The following is a 25,457-nucleotide window of genomic DNA, read 5'->3' on the forward strand; positions in this document are numbered from 1 at the left end:
TCTCCATACAGTCAGTACATGTAACAGTCTGACCCTCATCTCCATACAGTCAGTACATGTAACAGTCTGACCCTGACCTCCACACAGTCAGTACATGTAACAGTCTGACCCTCATCTCCATACAGTCAGTACATGTAACAGTCTGACCCTCACCACCATACAGTCAGTACATGTAACAGTCTGACCCTCATCTCCACACAGTCAGTACATGTAACAGTCTGACCCTCATCTCCATACAGTCAGTACATGTAACAGTCTGACCCTCATCTCCATACAGTCAGTACATGTAACAGTCTGACCCTCATCTCCATACAGTCAGTACATGTAACAGTCTGACCCTCATCTCCATACAGTCAGTACATGTAATAGTCTGACCTTCATCTCCATACAGTCAGTACATGTAACAGTCTGACCCTCACCACCATACAGTCAGTACATGTAACAGTCTGACCCTCATCACCACACAGTCAGAACATGTAACAGTCTGACCCTCACCACCACACAGTCAGTACATGTAACAGTCTGACCCTCATCTCCATACAGTCAGTACATGTAACAGTCTGACCCTCATCTCCATACAGTCAGTACATGTAACAGTCTGACCCTCATCTCCACACAGTCAGTACATGTAACAGTCTGACCCTCATCTCCATACTGTCAGTACATGTAACAGTCTGCCCCTCATCTCCATACAGTCAGTACATGTAACAGTCTGACCCTCATCTCCATACAGTCAGTACATGTAACAGTCTGACCCTCATCTCCATACAGTCAGTACATGTAACACTCTGACCCTCATCTCCACACAGTCAGTACATGTAACAGTCTGACCCTCATCTCCATACAGTCAGTACATGTAACAGTCTGACCCTCATCTCCATACAGTCAGTACATGTAACAGTCTGACCCTCATCACCACACAGTCAGTACATGTAACAGTCTGACCCTCACCACCACACAGTCAGTACATGTAACAGTCTGACCCTCATCTCCATACAGTCAGTACATGTAACAGTCTGACCCTCATCTCCATACAGTCAGTACATGTAACAGTCTGACCCTCATCGCCACACAGTCAGTACATGTAACATTCTGACCCTCATCTCCATACTGTCAGTACATGTAACAGTCTGCCCCTCATCTCCATACAGTCAGTACATGTAACAGTCTGACCCTCATCTCCATACAGTCAGTACATGTAACAGTCTGACCCTCATCTACATACAGTCAGTACATGTAACACTCTGACCCTCATCTACACACAGTCAGTACATGTAACAGTCTGACCCTCATCTCCATACAGTCAGTACATGTAACAGTCTGACCCTCATCTCCATACAGTCAGTACATGTAACAGTCTGACCCTCACCATCATACAGTCAGTACATGTAACAGTCTGACCCTCACCACCATACAGTCAGTACATGTAACAGTCTGACCCTCATCTCCATACAGTCAGTACATGTAACAGTCTGACCCTGACCACCATACAGTCAGTACATGTAACAGTCTGACCCTCATCTCCATCCAGTCAGTACATGTAACAGTCTGAACCTCATCTCCACACAGTCAGTACATGTAACAGTCTGACCCTCATCTCCATACAGTCAGTACATGTAACAGTCTGACCCTCATCTCCATACAGTCAGTACATGTAACAGTCTGACCCTCATCTCCACACAGTCAGTACATGTAACAGTCTGACCCTCATCTCCATACAGTCAGTACATGTAACAGTCTGACCCTCACCACCACACAGTCAGTACATGTAACAGTCTGACCCTCATCTCCATACAGTCAGTACATGTAACAGTCTGACCCTCATCTCCATACAGTCAGTACATGTAACAGTCTGACCCTCATCTCCATACAGTCAGTACATGTAACAGTCTGACCCTCATCTCCATACAGTCAGTACATGTAACAGTCTGACCCTCATCTCCATCCAGTCAGTACATGTAATAGTCTGACCCTCATCTCCATACAGTCAGTACATGTAACAGTCTGACCCTCACCACCATACAGTCAGTACATGTAACAGTCTGACCCTCATCTCCACACAGTCAGTACATGTAACAGTCTGACCCTCATCTCCACACAGTCAGTACATGTAACAGTCTGACCCTCATCTCCACACAGTCAGTACATGTAACAGTCTGACCCTCATCTCCATACAGTCAGTACATGTAACAGTCTGACCCTCATCTCCACACAGTCAGTACATGTAACAGTCTGACCCTCATCTCCACACAGTCAGTACATGTAACAGTCTGACCCTCACCACCACACAGTCAGTACATGTAACAGTGGACTCTTCAACTCCCTTTCAGAGCATTGCTGTAGATGAGAACGTGTTCCCATTCAACTTACCTTCTATAACAAGGTGGTGTCACTTTATCTCAATAGGCACCTGATGCATATACTGTGTGTGTGTGTGTGTGTGTGTGTGTGTGTGTGTGTGTGTGTGTGTGTGTGTGTGTGTGTGTGTGTGTGTGTGTGTGTGTGTGTGTGTGTGTGTGTGTGTGTGTGTGTGTGTGTGTGTGTGTGTGTGTGTGTGTGTGTCTGTGTGTGTTTTGCATGCTCAACAGACAATCGGTAACATTTCTTCCTATAACATTTCCTAAGTGCCAAAACACATGCCTGTTGACTCACTGCAGGGAAGCATCTATTACCTAAAGTTGACAAACAAACAAACGAGACAAACATAAACACTGACAGCGAATAGCGACACTACTTTCTCTGATGTTTACTCATCTATATCCCCCTGCAGCCCTGTGCATATTACTATAACAACACCACACAACCTGGTCCTCCTGTATCTAGGGCTATATAGGATAGGGTACTAGAGAGTTACTCTCCATTAATAAATCCAGTTTTAATGTTTTTTATTTGTATGCAGATCAGAGGTAAATGTCTTCTTCTCCTACAGGGGCCGACACCTCATCTCTATTCATATCTGCACTGGTAATTAGCATTTTCCCACTGATCTCCTTTGTGGAGCGGAAACAGTTCTCTCTCTCTTTCTCTTTCTCTCTCTCTCTTTCTCTCTCTATATATATATTTGTTTTGGTGTGTTTATTTTGTACGATGCTAAGGGATTGTTTTTATTCTATTTAAAAACCTCTGACAAAACAAGGGCTTTACGTTTGATAACGGGCCCAGCGAACACATCGTTCCCGTTTGATAGCCTACAAGTTAATTCTATAAATAAATTGCTTTCTGAGCGAGTGAATTCGTCCAGGGTCACAGCCCTAACCCAACTACTCGTTTTAATTATGCATGCAGTGGAGTAGACTATTTGCCGGGAGTTTCGGCGGGGATCAATTGATTAGCATTCACGTGTTCTTTGATGTATTGCTCATCAATTGCTCCCCCCCCCGTTCTACTTTCAGATATTGGATAAAATGGAGGCGAGCCAATGCAGCCAATGCCATTGACTGACCCGTCAATGGAATAAAAGGCAGTTCTGACCTATGAGATTGTTACAGTACAATAGACCCCCCTCCTCCCTCCCTCCAATCCACACCCTGGATCCCAAATGGCCCCCTATTCCCTTTATAGTGCACTACATTTGACCATAGGCACGTGTCAAAGTAGTGCACTATAAAGGGAATAGGATGCCATTTGGGGAGCGACCACTGTGAAGTACGGCTCCATTATGCATTCTCTCTCGGTTTTTTATCTCCATTATGTTGCCTTTAGTAAATGTATGCATCCAGGTGACTTTATAAAACCAACAGAAATCCACCGCTCCAGTTTTCCACATCCAGGTGACTTTATTAAACCAACAAAAATCCACCGCTCCAGTTTTCCACATCCAGGTGACTTTATTAAACCAACAAAAATCCACCGCTCCAGTTTTCCACATCCAGGTGACTTTATTAAACCAACAGAAATCCACCGCTCCAGTTTTCCACATCCAGGTGACTTTATAAAACCAACAAAAATCCACCGCTCCAGTTTTCCACATCCAGGTGACTTTATAAAACCGACAAAAATCCACCGCTCCAGTTTTCCACATCCAGGTGACTTTATTAAACCAACAAAAATCCACCGCTCCAGTTTTCCACATCCAGGTGACTTTATTAAACCGATAAAAATCCACCGCTCCAGTTTTCCATATCTGAGGCTTGGGCCTTGTGTGACACTAGGGTTTTGATCTGTCTCTGTATAAAGAAGATCTGATGTACATTATTCAAGATCGAGGACCTATACATTTCCCAAATGAATCTATAACAAGACCCTATAGATCTCTCCATAGCATATTTGAACCTCCATATGCCGCATTGTTGGGTGACTGGACCCATTCAAGGTCATTATAATGGTGTACAGTAGATAGACCTATCATATTGTCTTCCCTGTGGCTCAGTTGGTAGAGCATGGTGTTTGCAACGCCAGCATGGTGTGTGCAATACCAGGGTTGTGGGTTTGATTCCCACGGGGGGCCAGAACAAAAAAAAATGCATGAAATGTATGTATTCACTACTGTAAGTCGCTCTGGATAAGAGTGTCTGCTAAATGTTGTGATGTAGTTTATCGGCATTGGTGGTTTGATGTCCTCTGCACTGTGTATCTTAAATCAACCAACAGCAGTCTTTTCTCTTAGAGTCCTTTGGATTCAGAAAGTTATATTTTCAGATAACTAACTTGTGTCTGTTACATTCATGAAATTATTGAAAGAAAAAAAAAACATTTTATGCTAACGATAGGAGCTATTTCAAAAATGTCTTACTTTCTTGCTGATTGCTGTTAACCGTTTACTGCAGTGGGCTACATCAGGGTCACAGAGTGTTTCTGGGTAGTCTTAAACAAATCTTGTTTGGAACAAAGTATACAGCTCACACACATGGTTATGTTCTTAACAAAAGAATATACCTGTACAATGTCCAATATAGAGTTGAAATGTATTCAATTTTGAGTTTGCAACTCAATATTACACTTTATATACATCACAGAAGACTTAAATATAACAAAACTGATTGACATAGAAACACCAGATTTTTGGCGGGTTTAAAAAAATAATATTTATTAATGATGAAATTAAGAAAAATATGAATAACATTCCACCCACGAGGCCACTAAGTCATTTGACTGCAGGACAGGACTACATGACATGTGTTTTTGAGGTCTTTTAAGATCCACGTCCTTTTGTTTACCACAAGGATAAGCTGTAGGGCGATTGAATTGAAAGAAACTCCATTGAAATACTGTGAATGAATGCTACTGTAGGTACAGTATGACATGTCATCCATGTCTATGTTCTTGAAAGCATTCATTCAATAACATAGGATCATGTAGTTATTGTATGCAGTAGCATCATTCAAACAACTGAGAATATTTCAAATGTTCAGGATTGTGGCCTTGCCTCCACCTTCCATAAGCTATGGGAACTGAATAGATATGCAGGGCCACCGAATTGTAGTAGACATTTTCCATTTACGTCTGGCAAGATTGAGACCCTGTTTACCTTGCTCAATGATTCACTGAAGGCCTTCATTCAATCACCACAATGCAAGCACTTTAAAAACAAACAAAACGAAAATGCAATTAGTTCCTCCTTGCGCTGCGTGCATTCACCTTACACACAGTGTACTGATCTTGACTTCTTTCACGGGAATCAATAAAGCTTCGAGACAGATGTCAACTAGTCGGTAGAGAAGGCTAGGGGAGATTCAGCAATTAAATACAGAACAGGTGCATTGATTCACATTATTTTACGCGTTGTGTGACATACAATATCTGTCCTGTCCTGTAAAAGGGCACTTTACAATCCATCGCCGCGGCGACAACTCTGGAAAGAAAGTGGATCTACTTTCTCAGGTGTGCATGTCAATCGGTCACACGTTGATGTCCACTTACTGTCACCCATACTTTGTAAACTGTATCACTTTTAAACTTGTATTAATCAAGTACTAGTTTCTTTACAGTCTAAGTAACGGAATAGTTTGCTCAGATAATTCTGTATCTGTTTCTGTTTAAAACTTTTATTGATACAATTTTACGATTCAACAAACGGAATCTTTCTGTTTCAGACCGATCTTTCATTTATGGACCTCTCAACTCTGCGTCCCACCTTCTAATCTCCCAAAGCCTTCTCGTCAATCTCTTTATCCTAGCATGGTGATGATACAGTGGACATTCTGTGCCCTTCCCTCAACGTGTACTGTAAATATGCATCCCAAATGGGACCCTATTCACTACATAGTGCACTACTTTTGACCAGAGCTCTATGAGCCCTGTTGAAAACTAGTGCCCTATATAGGGAATACGCTGCCATTTGGGACACAGTATCAAGATTGTGTATGCATGTCTTCCCTCCCGTAGTTGGGTTGAATGAATCAGTATGCATGAAGTATTTATAGAGGTGACACACAGAGAACACAGGATGTGATGATTGTTAATTGCATCTCAGCTACAACTGACAGTACAGTATGGCTTCCAGATACCACTCTTGGCTGCGATGCCATGTATGTAGGATCATGACTACACACCCACTGGATTTACGCAAGTGGCTCCATGTGTGTTTGTCCACACTGCTGCAATGGGAGAGGACTTGCTGCTTAGTCCACTGGTGCACTCTGTCTCTGTCTCTGTCTCTGTCTCCCCCCCTCCCGTCTCCCTACCTCATACATTGCTGAGTGGCCTGGTGGTTAGGTGGTGAGCAGCATCTGCAGCCGGGGCCCTCTCTGATTGATAACTTCTTCCTTGGTTGTGACGGGGGACTGCTCAGGCTCAATCACACCCCAAATTGGCTAAAATGGGCCCTGTTTATTATGCGTAGACATAGTGAGCCCCGAACCATACACACGCACAAGGACACACACGGATACACACACTTTGCATTGATCAAAACTGAGGGAGAAAGAAACGCTCTGAACCTGACCATGTAAATTCCGTTGCGGGGGGAGATCGTTTGCCCGATTACAGATCACTTTTGACGTACTCTTAAAGGGTTTCAGATGACTCAAATCTGGTCTCACACCAAGGCAGGGAAGCAGTTGTTGTTGTTGACGTATTGTTTTGATGAGACATGCTACGGAGGATTGTGACTTGCTCTTTGCTGACTTTTGGTCAGTGAACATGTGATGGAGAAACCCATCACATGGGATATACTGGCATGGAGGAAGCCAACAAATTAGCCTGGTTAAATCACACTGAACCCTACGCTCATCACATTCAGTGTGTTTTAACCAGGCTACCATGACAGAGCTATGGATGAAACATGCCTCGTTAATGAAACATCATTAACGAGACTCTGCAATACAAACGTGCCTCTCCTACTGAGCGGCTCCACATCTGAGCAATAGTCATGTGGCCTATACCATTCATACCATTTATACCATTCAACCATTCATACCGTTCATACGTCCATAAACTTGGTGTGTTAGCCCACACCTCCCCTACTGAGTGGCTCCACATCTGAGCAACAGGCATATGCCAATATCATACCATTCATACGTCCATAAACTCAGCGTGTTAACAAAGGCCCTTCGCTTCACCGCACAAAGATACAGTAGGGTTTATATGAAGTTTATTAAGGCCCCTATCCTTGTATTGTCACTGTACCTTATCACCGACAGTTAGAAAATACCCTGCCTCTCTCTCTGACTGAATTATGATCCCTCATATATTTCTGAGCACCGTCCTTATTCTTCCTTCAGTCTTCCACTGATCCTGTACATTTATTTAATTTCTCTTTCCCCGCTCCTCTCTCTTTCTCTCTTTCTTTCTTTCTTTCTTTCTTTCTTTCTTTCTCTCTTTCTTTCTCTCTTTCTTTCTCTCTCTATTTCTCTCTCTTTATGCCTCTCTCTTTTCCAGCCGGAGGCCAAACCCTAGCTTTAGCGCCCAAGTTAAGCTGAGGACCACAATGCAAGGCGGCTGTGATCCGTGTCTGCTTTGGAAATGAGGTTAATGTCTTTGAGAAAAGTCTACCTGGCAACAGACCCCTTTCAACTGATTCCATCGCTACGGGAGAAGAGGGGGTCTAGTTTGCAGCGAAGTAGAGCGCAGAGCATTTGCCTGCTGGTGTGAGGCCATGCGCCCATATTAAATTACCTGTCTGCCAAGACGGTGGGATCAGTCCGCCTGTTGTTCCTTTCTTGAGATTGTTCCCTTCACAGAGGGGACCAAAGCTCTCTGGCAACTAGGAGGCCTTAGTGGGCTACTGCTCAGAGAGAGAGAGAGATGGAGAGAGAGAGAGAAAGAGAGTGAGAGCGTGAGAGAGTGTGTGTGTGTGTTTGTGTGTGTGCCAAACGCTTGCTCGTTTGCTGTTAATCATTGGAGCAGACCTGGGTTGTCTTTCAAACACCTGGAATGGGAGGCATTTGCACTTTTGGGATGCCTCCATTGGTTCCACTGCGTCAGGAAAGATCAATCACACACAGCTTAAGTGTTTGAAAAAAAGAAAAACAAATGCTATTTGAACCCAGGTCTGAATTCTGAACTGTTTGTTCGTATGCGTCTATGTTGCTATTCTTAGATTTGTGTTTAGCCTAATTTCTGTGTCTGTAGTTAATTGTTAATGTCATTGTCAGTTCATCACATCACCCCCCGTTGCTCTTATGTGACGGCAGCAAGTTTGAGTTAATGCCTTCAGAGCAGAGTCTCTGTCTAAACACAAACACACACACACAGTCTCTCTCTCTCACACACAGATACACATACACACAGTATCTCTCTCTCTCTCTCTCTCTCTCTCTCTCTCTCTCTCTCTCTCTCTCTCTCTCTCTCTCCACACACACACACACACACAGATACACACACACACAATCTCTCTCTTTCTCTCTCTCTCACACACACAGATACACACACAATCTCTCTCTCTTTTACACACACACACGTACGCACGCACGCACACACACACACACACATTATCTCTCTCTTTCACACACACTAGTTTTATTTTATTTAACCTTTATTTAACCGTTGATGGGAAGTTCAGGCTATTTTTACTGACTCTGATCTTTTCTCCTTCAGTCAAAATAACAAATCTTTCGACTCATTTGGTTCATTTCAGTCAGTAATGCCCAGAGCATGCAGGACCCCCTACCAGCAAACGATGAACTGAAAACTGGAGTCATGATTCTACGAGCCGCTCGTTCACGTCGTTCACCATAAGGGGCTTAGCGGAGATGTCATTTGTGACTGAGACTTGTAAATGTGTGCTGTAAACAATGTAATTTTTTTCATTTCTAGGCAAATAAGATTATTATGCATTTGAAATGAGGTCTAGTTGTGGCAGCAACCAGACAAGATTATGAACGACTCTTGGCGGAATGCATTGCTTGACTGCCGTGAGGGAGATATGTTAGTAGCCTGATGACTCACACTACGGCGATAAGCACAGTCGTTTGCAAACTGCAGCCCCCCAAACGATTTGTTCGCGAGTTTGAGTTTGTTGAGCAGAGGCTGTGTATGTTTTGGTTTTACAAAGCTGTGTCCACTACAACATTCAATAACCAATGGATTTCAGTCATTCTAGCACCATGTGATCAATTATCAGTTCCAAACATGTATTCTTCTTCTCTATGCTCATGATCTATTTTCCTGTGCTCACATGACCGCCATGTGGTGGTTGGAACACATCTCTGGAGCCGCTGAGCCAGAGGAGCGTGTATTAATCCTGCTGTAGGACTCATTGTGGCCAGCACTAGCAGGTCAAACCAATGACTAAAATTAATGAGTCACTTAGAAAAACGAATCATGACTCTCGAGTCAGTAAAAATAATTGTTCAAAAAGACTGAATCGTTCGCGAACTGCACATCACTAACACACACACACTATCTCTCTGTCACTCTTACTCACACACACACACACACACACACACACACACACACACACACACACACACACACACACACACACACACACACACACACACACACACACACACACACACACACACACACACACACACACACACAGCTCCACTCTGTCTCTTTGAGCTCCTGTGTCTGTGATGACTCACAGAGCCAAACACCCCAGAATAGCACAGTTTGATTGTGTTCTGTGTTTTTCTCCCCACACCAGTCCAGGATTAATGAGCCAACTGGGCGAATACAATCATGTTAGCTAGTCAAATGTACAGTCGTGGCCAAAAGTTTTGAGAATGACACAAATATTCATTTCCACAAAGTTTGCTGCTTCAGTGCCTTTAGATATTTTTGTCAGATGTTACTATGGAACACTGAAGTATAATTACAAGCATTTCATAAGTGTCAAAGGCTTTTATTGACAATTACATGAAGTTGATGCAAAGAGTCAATATTTGCAGTGTTGACTCTTCTTTTTCAAGACCTCTGCAATCCGCCCTGGCATGCTGTCAATTAACTTCTGGGCCACATCCTGACTGATGACAGCCCATTCTTGCATAATCAATGCTTGGAGTTTGTCAGAATTTGTGGGTTTTTGTTTGTCTACCCGCCTCTTGAGGATTGACCACAAGTTCTCAATGGGATTAAGGTCTGGGGAGTTTCCTGACCATGGACCCAAAATATCGATGTTTTGTTCCCCGAGCCACTTAGTTATCACTTTTGCCTTATGGCAAGGTGCTCCATCATGCTGGAAAAGGCATTGTTCATCACCAAACTGTTCCTGGATGGTTGGGAGAAGTTGTTCTCGGAGGATGTGTTGGTACCATTCTTTATTCATGGCTGTGTTCTTAGGCAAAATTGTGAGTGAGCCCACTCCCTTGGCTGAGAAGCAACCCCACACATGAATGGTCTCAGGATGCTTTACCGTTGGCATGACACAGGACTGATGGTAGCGCTCACCTTGTCTTCTCCGGACAAGCTTTTTTCCGGATGCCCCAAACAATCGGAAAGGGGATTCATCAGAGAAAATGACTTTACCCCAGTCCTCAGCAGTCCAATCCCTGTACCTTTTGCAGAATATCAGTCTGTCCCTGATGTTTTTCCTGGAGAGAAGTGGCTTATTTGCTGCCCTTCTTGACACAAGACCATCCTCCAAAAGTCTTCACCTCACTGTGCGTGCAGATGCACTCACACCTGCCTGCTGCCATTCATGAGCAAGCTCTGTACTGGTGGTGCCCCGATCCCACAGCTGAATCAACTTTAGGAGACGGTCCTGGCGCTTGCTGGACTTTCTTGGGCGCCCTGAAGCCTTCTTCACAACAATTGAACCACTCTCCTTGAAGTTCTTGATGATCCGATAAATGGTTGATTTAGGTGCAATCGTACTGGCAGCAATATCCTTGCCTGTGAAGCCCTTTTTGTGCAAAGCAATGACGACAGCACATGTTTCCTTGCAGTTAACCATGATTGACAGAGGAAGAACAATGATTCCAAGCACTACCCTCCTTTTGAAGCTTCCAGTCTGTTATTCGAACTCAATCAGCATGACAGGGTGATCTCCAGCCTTCAACGTCAACACTCACACCTGTGTTAACGAGAGAATCACTGACATGATGTCAGCTGGTCCTTTTGTGGTAGGGCTGAAATGCAGTGGAAATGTTGCTTGGGGATTCAGTTCATAGCGTGGCAAAGACGGACTTTGCAATTAATTGCAATTCATCTGATCACTCTTTATAACATTCTGGAGTATATGCAAATTGCCATCATACAAACTGAGGCATCAGACTTTGTGAAAATTAATATTTGTGTCATTCTCAAAACTTTTGGCCATGACTGTAGAGCTAACTTCTGTGTTACGCACAATGACCATCTGTTCAGGTAATCATGGAGATGACTGTCTTGTTTTTGAGTCAGTCACTGCATTTGGTTACTTTGAAATACTGCTAAGAGTGATTTCAACCTGAAGTGCCCATTGATGCATGATGTCAAACTCGTAGCTATAGGGACAAGAGTTTTTCCTAACCATTAAAACCTGACTGTGAAAAACTCCAGGCCCTAGTTATAGCCTGCAGCTAGGGCTCAGAGCTTTCCTTTGTCAGGTTACTCCTTTTAGGGCCAGGACTTTTTCCTGACCATGTGACCTGACTGGGAAAACTCTGGGACCTATAGGCTATAACTAGGGCCAAGAGTTTTGCCTGGTAAGGTGACGCATCACAACCCTTTAACAGCAGCATCTGATCGTAGGAACAGGCCCTGTGTCCGACCTTCCTCCTTGTCTCGGAGAGATAATACGCTTTATTAACTGCACTGGCTCATCTATCACTATCTTTATCGGAGGCCAGATCTTTTCATTACACATCTGATAAGTCTCTCTCCCCTCTTTCTTTATCTCCCTCTCTCTCTCTCTCTCTTTCTCCCTCACTCTTTTTCTCTCTCCCTCCCTCCCTGCGGACGCCCCAGTCTGATACCTGGACTCACCTTGGCGTTGTCACGACGATTCATCAGCAAGCCAAAGGAATGTACAATAGATTTTTTGGGCAGCATGCTAATACATTTCAAAGGAGCACAGGTCAAACCCTCTGGCCGTGTACCCAAATGACTTACACAGTAAAGGAGGAGTGATAGGGAAGGAGGGATGGAGTTGGAGGCAGAGAGGTTGGCTTTGGTACCAGCGTTCCGTATCGCATTATTCCGAGGGGTGGGCAGACACCTATTTGGGTGACATGGGTGACTCCCCAAAGTCAAAGTGAGAAATTCAATTAGACGTGGAGACGTAGAGCAGAGTTGAGGCTGGGTAATTGGAGGAGGGGTGGAAGGTTTTCCCCCTCTGTCTTTCCCAACCGTCTCATGCATTCAAAACTTTACAGCCCAGATCTGACGTTTAAGACATGGAGGTCGACTCAGAAGTGAGGTACACTATTGAGTTTAACTGCAGTACCTGTAGGTGCACATTGGAATAGACATGTTCAGCAAACTGATGTTGCCATCCCATGGGAAATACTTTGATGCAATGGCCTATACCAGACTTGGCTCTAGGAAAAAGGCACATGATATCTTGATTGGCAATGTTGTGAGTGAAGTTCTGATTGGCTATGTTGTGGCCTTTCCGTGGGTGTGTTTGTGTGTGTGTGTGTGTGTGTGTGTGTGTGTGTGTGTGTGTGTGTGTGTGTGTGTGTGTGTGTGTGTGTGTGTGTGTGTGTGTGTGTGTGTGTGTGTGTGTGTGTGTGTGTGTGTGTGTGTGTGTGTGTGTGTGTGCTTGCATGTGTCTGTATGTCTGTACATGCGTGCAAGTGTGTGCTAGCATGTATTTGTGTACGTGCAAGTTCGGTCCGTGCCTCTGAGTGTGTGTGTGTCTATGCATCCTTGCCACCACACGGACGGTATTTATCCTGCATAAGCGTGAGCTTTGTTGTGTTACAGCCTAAATTTAAATTTGATTGAAAAACAATTCACTGGCCTACACACAACACTCCATAATGTCAAAGTAGAATGATGTTTTTCTAAATTTTTACAAATTAATAAAAGATTGAAAGCTGAAATGTCTTGAGTCTATAAGTATTCAACCCCTTTCTTATTGAAAGCCTAAAAAAAGTTCAGGAGTAAAAATATGCTTAACAAGTCACATAATAAGTTGCAATAATAGTGTGTAACATGTTTTTTGAATGACTACCTCATCTTTGTACCCCACACATACAATTATCTGTAAGGTCCCTCAGTCGAGCAGTGAATTTCAAAAACAGATTCAAACACAATGACCAGGGAGGTTTTCCAATGCCTCGCAAAGGGAACATATTTGTAGACATGTAAAAAAAGCAGACATTGAATATCCCTTTCATGGTGAAGTTATTAATTACACTTTGGATGGTGTATCAATACACCCAGTCATTACAAAGATAGAGGCGTGCTTCATAACTCAGTTGCCGGGAAGGAGGAAACTGCTCAGGGATTTCACCGTGAGGCCAATGGTGACGTTAAAACAGTTAGAGAGTCTTATGTTTTCAAATATAATACAACACGTTACTGCAGTACCACTCTCCATATTTTCAAGCATACTGGGAGATTATTTCACCTTTCAGCAGGACAATAACCTAAAACACAAGGTCAAATCTACACTGGAGTTGTTTACCAAGAAGCCAGTGAATGTTCCTGAGTGGCTGAGTTTTGACTTAAATCTACTTCAAAAATCTATGGCAAGACCTGAAAATGGTTGTCTAGCAATGATCAACAACCAATTTGACACAGCTTGAAGAATTTTGAAAATAATAATGGACAGATGTTGCACTATTCAGCTGTGGAAAGATCTTAGAAACTTACCCAGATAGACTCACAGCTGTAATCGCTGCCAAAGGTGCTTCTACAAAGTATTAACTCAGGGGTGTGAATACTTATGTAAATTAGCTATTGCGGTATTTCATTTTCAATACGTTTGCAAATATTTCTAAAAGCATGTTTTCACTTTGTCATTGTGGGGTGTGTAGATTGGTGAGAAACACAACAAAATGTGGTATAAATCAAGGAGTATGAATACTTTCTGAAGGCACTGTACTGTAGATCTGGTAGCGGGCAGAGGGCCCATGTGTTTTAGTGAAAGGGCAGCGTGAGCATAATGTCTGACTGAGTGGAGCATCAGGGCCATGATCTCTTCTGGAGCAGCTTTGTTATCAGAGGGTCAAAGTCAGGAGCTAGGAGAGAGGGGTGAGTAGCAGAGGAGGACTGGCCTGGACGCAAGACCTGCTGGCCCTCACTGGAAATGCTATCTGGATATCATATTTGAAAGTCAAACACAGTGTACAGTTAGCATTGCATAGTCTAACTGGTCTGGAGGCAAGGCCCGGTGGCCCTCACTCGTGCTATCTGGATACAAGGTCATCTTTGTAAGACAAACAGTGTACACTACAGTTAGCATAGAGCAGGCACATTTAGCTTAGCCTAGCATATCTAAGCATGTCATAGCGTAGGAGAGCCCAGAGAGGCATAGCAGCTAATTAACACGTTAGCATGTAAGCGTAGCATAAATTACCACAGCATAATTACACACTTTACTCAGTAGATATTAGTCCTTGGTCTATTACATTATGAGTGGCCAAAGTGAAACCCCAAAGAGCATACAAATTGCTAGATATACTGTATAGTGAGAGTTGAAACTGGCTCTTTAGCAGAAAATCATTCTGTGTGCAGTTCCGCCACCTCAAATAATCCCATCATAACCTTTTGTGGTGTATGAAACCATTGCATTTCTTCAGATAGCATTGCATACTGTTGCATAGCTTAGCAGCGCTCAGCACAGTGTAGCGGTGGGCTGGAAATAGAACTGCAACAACTGCAGAACCATGTGAGGAAAAGCAGCACCCGGTGCCATATTTGTGTTTTGCTGTTCTTCAGATGATTAATAAGATGATGTTGCACTCCGCTAGGTAGGGACATGTACACAGAGGCAGGCTTTAACAGATGCTTCTCTCACTAAAAAAACTCCCCTTTCTGCAAGTTCACAGTTTGACTCACATCAGCAGCAGCTAGCTCTGATTGTGTTTTCTCTCTCTCTCTCTCTCTCTCTCTCTCTCTCTCTCTCTCTCTCTCTCTCTCTCTCTCTCTCTCTCTCCACACACACACACATAGACCAACATAAAAACACATACACATTACACATACATGCACTTGTACACAGCACCTTATTATTATCTATCCTGACGCCTAGTCACTTTACCCTGCCTTCATGTACATATCTACCTCAAATACCTTATTATTATTATCTATCCTGATGCCTAGTCACTTTACCCTGCCTTCATGTACATATCTATCTCAAATACCTTATTATTATTATCTATCCTGATGCCTAGTCACTTTACCCTGCCTTCATGTACATATCTACCTCAAATACCTTATTATTATCTATCCTGATTTCTAGTCACTTTACCCTGGCTTCATGTACATATCTACCTCAAATACCTTATTATTATCTATCCTGATGTCTAGTCACTTTACCCTGCCTTCATGTACATATCTATCTTAAATACCTTATTATTATCTATCCTGATGTCTAGTCACTTTACCCTGCCTTCATGTACATATCTACCTCAAATACCTTATTATTATCTATCCTGATGCCTAGTCACTTTACCCTGCCTTCATGTACATATCTACCTCAAATACCTTATTATTATCTATCCTGATGCTTAGTCACATTACCCTGGCTTCATGTACATATCTACCTCAAATACCTTATTATTATTATCTATCCTGATGCCTAGTCACTTTACCCTGCCTTCATGTACATATCTACCTCAAATACCTTATTATTATCTATCCTGATGCCTAGTCACTTTATCCTGGTTTCATGTACATATCTACCTCAAATACCGTATTATTATCTATCCTGATGCCTAGTCACTTTACCCTGCCTTCATGTACATATCTACCTCAAATACCTTATTATTATTATTATCTATCCTGATGCCTAGTCACTTTACCCTGGCTTCATGTACATATCTACCTCAAATACCTTATTATTATCTATCCTGATGTCTAGTCACTTTACCCTGCCTTCATGTACATATCTACCTCAAATACCTTATTATTATCTATCCTGATGCCTAGTCACTTTATCCTGGCTTCATGTACATATCTACCTCAAATACCTTATTATTATCTATCCTGATGCCTAGTCACTTTACCCTGCCTTCATGTACATATCTACCTCAAATACCTTATTATTATTATTATCTATCCTGATGCCTAGTCACTTTACCCTGCCTTCATGTACATATCTACCTCAAATACATTATTATTATCTATCCTGATGCCTAGTCACTTTATCCTGGCTTCATGTACATATCTACCTCAAATACCTTATTATTATCTATCCTGATGCCTAGTCACTTTACCCTGCCTTCATGTACATATCTACCTCAAATACCTTATTATTATCTATCCTGATGCCTAGTCACTTTATCCTGGCTTCATGTACATATCTACCTCAAATACCTTATTATTATCTATCCTGATGCCTAGTCACTTTACCCTGCCTTCATGTACATATCTACCTCAAATACCTTATTATTATTATTATCTATCCTGATGCCTAGTCACTTTACCCTGCCTTCATGTACATATCTACCTCAAATACCTTATTATTATCTATCCTGATGTCTAGTCACTTTACCCTGCCTTCATGTACATATCTACCTCAAATACCTTATTATTATCTATCCTGATGCCTAGTCACTTTACCCTGCCTTCGTGTACATATCTATCTCAAATACCTTATTATTATCTATCCTGATGCCTAGTCACTTTACCCTGCCTTCATGTACATATCTACCTCAAATACCTTATTATTATCTATCCTGATGCCTAGTCACTTTACCCTGCCTTCATGTACATATCTACCTCAAATACCTTATTATTATCTATCCTGATGCCTAGTCACTTTACCCTGCCTTCATGTACATATCTACCTCAAATACCTTATTATTATCTATCCTGATGCCTAGTCACTTTATCCTGGCTTCATGTACATATCTACCTCAAATACCTTATTACTATCTATCCTGATGCCTAGTCACTTTACCCTGCCTTCATGTACATATCTACCTCAAATACCTTATTATTATCTATCCTGATGCCTAGTCACTTTACCCTGCCTTCATGTATCTACCTCAAATACCTTATTATTATCTATCCTGATGTCTAGTCACTTTACCCTGCCTTCATGTACATATCTACCTCAAATACCTTATTATTATCTATCCTGATGCCTAGTCACTTTACCCTGGCTTCATGTACATATCTACCTCAAATACCTTATTATTATCTATCCTGATGCCTAGTCACTTTACCCTGCCTTCATGTACATATCTACCTCAAATACCTTATTATTATCTATCCTGATGCCTAGTCACTTTACCCTGCCTTCATGTACATATCTACCTCAAATACCTTATTATTATCTATCCTGATGCCTAGTCACTTTACCCTGCCTTCATGTACATATCTACCTCAAATACCTTATTATTATCTATCCTGATGCCTAGTCACTTTATCCTGGCTTCATGTACATATCTACCTCAAATACCTTATTACTATCTATCCTGATGCCTAGTCACTTTACCCTGCCTTCATGTACATATCTACCTCAAATACCTTATTATTATCTATCCTGATGTCTAGTCACTTTACCCTGCCTTCATGTACATATCTACCTCAAATACCTTATTATTATCTATCCTGATGCCTAGTCACTTTACCCTGCCTTCGTGTACATATCTATCTCAAATACCTTATTATTATCTATCCTGATGCCTAGTCACTTTACCCTGCCTTCATGTACATATCTACCTCAAATACCTTATTATTATCTATCCTGATGCCTAGTCACTTTACCCTGCCTTCATGTACATATCTACCTCAAATACCTTATTATTATCTATCCTGATGCCTAGTCACTTTACCCTGCCTTCATGTACATATCTACCTCAAATACCTTATTATTATCTATCCTGATGCCTAGTCACTTTACCCTGCCTTCATGTACATATCTACCTCAAATACCTTATTATTATCTATCCTGATGCCTAGTCACTTTACCCTGCCTTCATGTACATATCTACCTCAAATACCTTATTATTATCTATCCTGATGCCTAGTCACTTTATCCTGGCTTCATGTACATATCTACCTCAAATACCTTATTACTATCTATCCTGATGCCTAGTCACTTTACCCTGCCTTCATGTACATATCTACCTCAAATACCTTATTATTATCTATCCTGATGTCTAGTCACTTTACCCTGCCTTCATGTACATATCTACCTCAAATACCTTATTATTATCTATCCTGATGCCTAGTCACTTTACCCTGCCTTCGTGTACATATCTATCTCAAATACCTTATTATTATCTATCCTGATGCCTAGTCACTTTACCCTGCCTTCATGTACATATCTACCTCAAATACCTTATTATTATCTATCCTGATGCCTAGTCACTTTACCCTGCCTTCATGTACATATCTACCTCAAATACCTTATTATTATCTATCCTGATGCCTAGTCACTTTACCCTGCCTTCATGTACATATCTACCTCAAATACCTTATTATTATCTATCCTGATGCCTAGTCACTTTATCCTGGCTTCATGTACATATCTACCTCAAATACCTTATTACTATCTATCCTGATGCCTAGTCACTTTACCCTGCCTTCATGTACATATCTACCTCAAATACCTTATTATTATCTATCCTGATGCCTAGTCACTTTACCCTGCCTTCATGTATCTACCTCAAATACCTTATTATTATCTATCCTGATGTCTAGTCACTTTACCCTGCCTTCATGTACATATCTACCTCAAATACCTTATTATTATCTATCCTGATGCCTAGTCACTTTACCCTTGCTTCATGTACATATCTACCTCAAATACCTTATTATTATCTATCCTGATGCCTAGTCACTTTACCCTGCCTTCATGTATCTACCTCAAATACCTTATTATTATTATCTATCCTGATGCCTAGTCACTTTACCCTGCCTTCATGTACATATCTACCTCAAATACCTTATTATTATCTATCCTGATGCCTAGTCACTTTACCCTGCCTTCATGTACATATCTACCTCAAATACCTTATTATTATCTATCCTGATGCCTAGTCACTTTATCCTGGCTTCATGTACATATCTACCTCAAATACCTTATTACTATCTATCCTGATGCCTAGTCACTTTACCCTGCCTTCATGTACATATCTACCTCAAATACCTTATTATTATCTATCCTGATGCCTAGTCACTTTACCCTTGCTTCATGTACATATCTACCTCAAATACCTTATTATTATCTATCCTGATGCCTAGTCACTTTACCCTGCCTTCATGTATCTACCTCAAATACCTTATTATTATTATCTATCCTGATGCCTAGTCACTTTACCCTGCCTTCATGTACATATCTACCTCAAATACCTTATTATTATCTATCCTGATGCCTAGTCACTTTACCCTGCCTTCATGTACATATCTACCTCAAGTACCTCGTACCTTTGCACATAGATCATGTACATCTGGTACTGGTACTCCCTGTATATAGCTCCACATTTATCTGGTACTGGTACTCCCTGTATATAGCTCCACATTGATCTGGTACTGGTACTCCCTGTATATAGCTCCACATTGATCTGGTACTGGTACTCCCTGTATATAGCTCCACATTGATCTGGTACTGGTACTCCCTGTATATATCTCCACATTGATCTGGTACTGGTACTCCCTGTATATATCTCCACATTGATCTGGTACTGGTACTCCCTGTATATATCTCCACATTGATCTGGTACTGGTACTCCCTGTACAGTATATAGCTCCCTTCCTGTGTATTTATTTTATTCCTCTTGTTTTACTATTTTATTTTTATTTTTAAGCTCTGCATTGTCGGGAAGGGCTCGTAAGCAAGCATTTCACAGTAAAGTCTATAACAGATGTATTCGGCGCATGTGACAAATAAAATTTGATTTGATTTGATGTTATCTCTCGTTGTGAGAGAGCACCCCACATCTTAAAATATTCACCCCTGCTCTACAGTTTTCTCTTTTTCTTCTCCCTTCAAGTTCTCATCTAACTTTTAGTCAGGAGAACAGTTTTTTATCATTGCTGTGTTTTTTTCTCTCCATCTTGCAGGCCGATTTGTTTTCCCCTCCAGTTTGATAGCAAGTATTATCTGGGTCAGTCATGAGCGCCAGTGCTCCCCAGCTAGCTTCCTCCAAAACAAAGGGGGATACGGATGCTATTCTTAGACACTCTGCGGTGCAGGGGTTTATCTCCTTTTATTGCGCTAGGTGACATGAATATTGCAGAACCGCAAGACTCCCTATGAGGGAATGAATTAGCACTGTTTTTCCACTTGAAAGTGCCTGTCAGTCTTTGTTACGTATATCAAGGCAGATATCTTCCTATCTTTTTTTTTTTTTTTTTTACCTCAGCATTACAAAAGGAATGAGTCATCTTTTATAATATATAATTTTCCCCCGGCTCCCAGAGTTATATACGGCAGGTTTTGGATGGCTTCTTTATGGCATTCCCCTAGGGCTTATGGGATTGAAGCGTACTGAAGGAAAATTATTGACTGGTTGTTTTATGTTATTCCCTTAACCCCTGGAAAGTGAATGCAGAAGGTGAGCTCTGTAGGGAAGGTAAGTACTGCCTCCTTTATGGAGGATTACCACATGTCCCTGTTGCCTCCTTCTTAAAATGCATTGGTGAACATCTGAAGGGGAGGGCTCTCAGACCTTCTCCTCCAATACAGTTGAGAAGGAGGCGAGGAGATAAGATGCCAGGAATCACGGAAAGACTAATTGGAAATGGAGAAAATCACATCCAAGATGACGTTATACTGTACATAATTGAGTAGACACACTCCGTGAACCACTGTTAACTACGGTTCCTTATTTGGTCACAGTGCTGTCATGACGTTGGCCTGGGGGGGTGGAGGTTTATGACCCCCATAAATACCTTTCCCCTTTTTCCTCTCTCTACTCTACTGATGTGACTATTGAAAATCCCTTTGTTAACATTGAGAGAGAGTCTGGTGACATCAAAAGGTGGGAAACGGAACCATATTTGGGTAATCCAACCAGTTGAAAATATGCGTTGGTATTTTATGAATATGATGTCAGATCAGTTGGCGTCTGAGACATGATTACTGATGACAGGATGACATAAACTGTATCTTGGAAAGTCTACACATTCTAGTTATCAGATTCACATGGAATTGTTGTGCAATTTAAATGTTTAAATATGAAACTATTTGTGAAAAGATGAAATGTAATTTAGCTTCTTAATGAGAGAACGGTTTGTCAGAAGAACACCACTCTGCTTACTCAGAGGCCCCGCCCAAGTGAACAGACATGGGTTGTAAACTATGAAACACGGCCCTCTCTCCCAATCCTATATAAACCCCTTGACGAAAATGTAACTTTCTGTTCCGAGGACGTAGGGCGACGGACCAACGTTAAAAGGACTCAGATAACCTAATGAAATCAGCATCGAATTTCAACGTGAAGATGACGGTCAACACGCCGAAAGGATGAATTTCGACTATACCAGCCAGAATATAGCATGAGCTTAAAAGTATGACAACTTGGTATGAACTTTGAACTCTTATTCACTCCAGAAGTGATACCTCCTAGCCGTTAAGTTAGCAGCAGTCGCTGTAAACGTGGGCTAGGCGAGGACAGACAGACTATCCATTCTAACACGCTCCAGTGCACCACTAGACAGTCTTCAGAGGACCAGAGATCCATACTGGACAACCCGGCCTACCATCTATGACCAATCTACCGAAGCGCAGCTCAGAGTAAATATTTATTGCATTTTCCTTTTTCAAATGGGCGGTTATTTAGAATGCATAAGATTCTGTATTTACGATAGCATAGCCTCTCCCTTTGTTACTCAGTCTTCCCGCTCTTTCATTCAAACCCAACCCCCTTTCCTTTGTGTAACCAGCCGTCATGTCGGCTCCGTCCAACAGGGACAATTTCTTTATGACATAATTTGTAATCAACGTATGATCCATTCTGTGTGGATGTAATTCTGTGTGATTATTTAGGTATTTAGTAAATAAATAATTAAACCAAATTTTGTATTGCTGATTGAACTTGTTAGCCAGGGTTTGTGAAGATGGGTTTGTGAACCAAACATTTACAACTTTCAGATGAGACTAAACAAGGTGACGATTAAATATTGACTGCTATTGATGTAAAAAATTACAAGGTCTTTAAGAGTTTATTCGGAAGATAACAGCTCTATAAACATTCTTTCGTGGTGCCCCGACTTTCTAGTTAATTACATTCACCTGATTAGCTTAATCATTACTGATTAGCTTAATCAGGTAATATGAATTACAGAGAAATTATTTTATAGAATAGCATGTCATATCACTTAATCCGGCATAGCCAAAGACACGACAGTGCTATAAGTGTTAAATGGTGCTTTGGAGTAGGCATACAGATGAATGAGTGTTTTAACTGGCTTGTAATCGTTTAATCAAAAATTAACACTCTTAAATTAAATTAAACCAAGGGAATTTATAAACAAATCCCTCATTTCCAGCAATCCAGCACTTGATTGGTCAAGATTACGCTACTCATTTCAGTTTTAAAGAGTAAACAGTATCAGGAAATAACTACAATTAGCTCAGGGATCCAGGGAGTAAGTAGAATATGATTGGATGAGACAAAACAAACTCAAGGTGAAAGGTCCCCTAAGAGCATCCACACTTCAAGTTTTGCAGTCTGCACCTGTAACGGTAGGCCTATTTAGAAAACTCTTCTCTCTCCCTCCATCCTGCTAACATCACCTTTACCCAAGGGTGATGCCGTCCGATTGATTGTGCTTATCTACAAAGCTTTTTTTATTTCTGTCCATGGCCTCCTCCCTTATTGCCTGATTGCTTCGCCTCACTTGATGGGTTTTGTGTACCATCAATATTTTAGTCAGAGATTAATTTCACTGTAGAATTTAAGTGTTGGAAAAGCTCTCACCAATCAGATAACATTTATAAAGCCATACTTGACCCTGAGTGGGGGGAGAGAAAGGGAGTATTATCGAGCCCCCACAGCTCATCAAATTCACCTCAGACTTTTTCAACCTAATAGGATTCTCATCCTCCAATTGGACGGTCGAGATGCACGACCGCACCTCGACCATTAACTCATTACCAGTGCATTTTCAGCCGTGGCGCCATTATCGAGCTGTCCTGATAGTTCATGTTTCACTTTTTTATTTATATATCTAGAAACATTAAGTTCATTTTCAACCAACGTACAGTCAACATCACAATGCTAATCCCTGGCTAAAACCGCCCGGTCATCCACATTAAACCATAATGTGTTTAAGGTGACCTCGCCTGGGAAGATTCACCACACGTATGGTCCTGCACCAAGCCCCTGATATCCAAGGAAATAGACTCCCTTTATTGTTTTATTACTTTTACATCAACAGTATTCATGAACTAACAACATTTTTCCCACTCAATATTGATTATAATACAATGCAATAATATGCAATGTTTTAGTTCTCGTCACTTTGTTCCTAATAAAACTCAATTTACTTGTTTCCTATTTATTCAATGGTTGGATTAACACAGAAACAGACGCTTTCCATTTTTCCTACTAATGTCAAAATATGGCTTGTAAATGACTGTCTTCTACCAACAACCATCACAAGGTCCATTAGCGGAAGCACACATTGGCTTTTGAAATGTAGATTTCCCTCAATTAAGGCTTTATTTGTCAACCTTGAGCGGAATGAATCGTATTTCAAAAGAGTTCACAGCACAGATCGCTCCATACAGCAAATAAAAGCTCCATTACCACGACTGCATCATTTGTTATCATAACAAAGTGTTTGTGTCGTGCTTAACCCGACTAAATGGCCCGGGCTGCAGGCTAAGGGATATTGACTGCTTAGCCATCTATTAATCATCGGCCCTGCCTTATCGAACGCTTTGTTCAAGGTGAACTGTCCATATTTGCATCTGCCGCCCAATACTAGCTCTCTATCCATCTTGGGGTAGATGACTGAAAAGCTGTGCAGTAAATTGAAGGCTAGATGGAGGCTAAGGCAGGGCTGCTATCAATGGGTTGTGATTGAGATGATGCACCACCGTTACAGAGTGTACTGTGCCGTTATTGTAAATCTTGATTCACGATGCTGATTTAACTATATATATATATATATATATATATATATATATATATATATATATATATTGTTATTTCTTATGTAAAGATTTGAGCAATCCTGAATACCCACCAGGCCACTGAGTTTAGAAGTGGACTGACTTTAGAAGTGGATAGAGAATAGAGAAGGACAATCAACAAACAAATAACGCAGGACAGAACTCTGTCCTTGTTAAACATCTTGTTCTCTATTTTATATAAAGGGAAAGATACAGTTACATGGGCAACCTTCAAATCCAGTATTGTACTGGAGTATCAAATACACACACACACTCACACACACACACACACACACACGCACACCCACACTCACACACAACATGCCATACTGTACCTCTGAATGTATCATTTGGCGTATACATGACCACCGTATAAGTGACAAAGCAAAATCACCTTTGGTCTTTATTGTGTGGCGGTGGTACAATCCCAACGCCAGCGTGACACACTTGACAAAGTCAAATATCTCTAGGCTGCAAATCAATACCCAATTGAACCCACCGAAACACTAACGTCCTGTAAATTGATGGGGGCAACCGAAGCAGCAAGTCCCAGGCCTGAGCCCTAACAGTTTAATGAATGAATGGTATCACGGAGGGGTAGTGTTCATTTCCTCCCCCCTAGGCTGAACAGTTCTGTACAGGAAGTGGGTAGAGTGCTCAGCCTATTCCGATTCCAGCACCACCACTCCACAGTTCATAGTGAGGTCAGAGGTGATGGTTTCACACTATGGGCTCCAATACATCTGTCAGTTTTGACTGTGTCCATGGTTACTGATTGGTTCCATACACAGGCAGTTTGGTACGATGGGTGGCTGATGACATCCGGTCCGATCAATAGCTTTGATATTGGCAAATCATTTCCAATATTGTGGTAATTAGAGAATGTAGATATAACAGGGATAAA

The sequence above is a fragment of the Salmo salar genome, chromosome ssa17, assembly GCF_905237065.1.
Source record: "Salmo salar chromosome ssa17, Ssal_v3.1, whole genome shotgun sequence".
Taxonomy (NCBI): domain Eukaryota; kingdom Metazoa; phylum Chordata; class Actinopteri; order Salmoniformes; family Salmonidae; genus Salmo; species Salmo salar.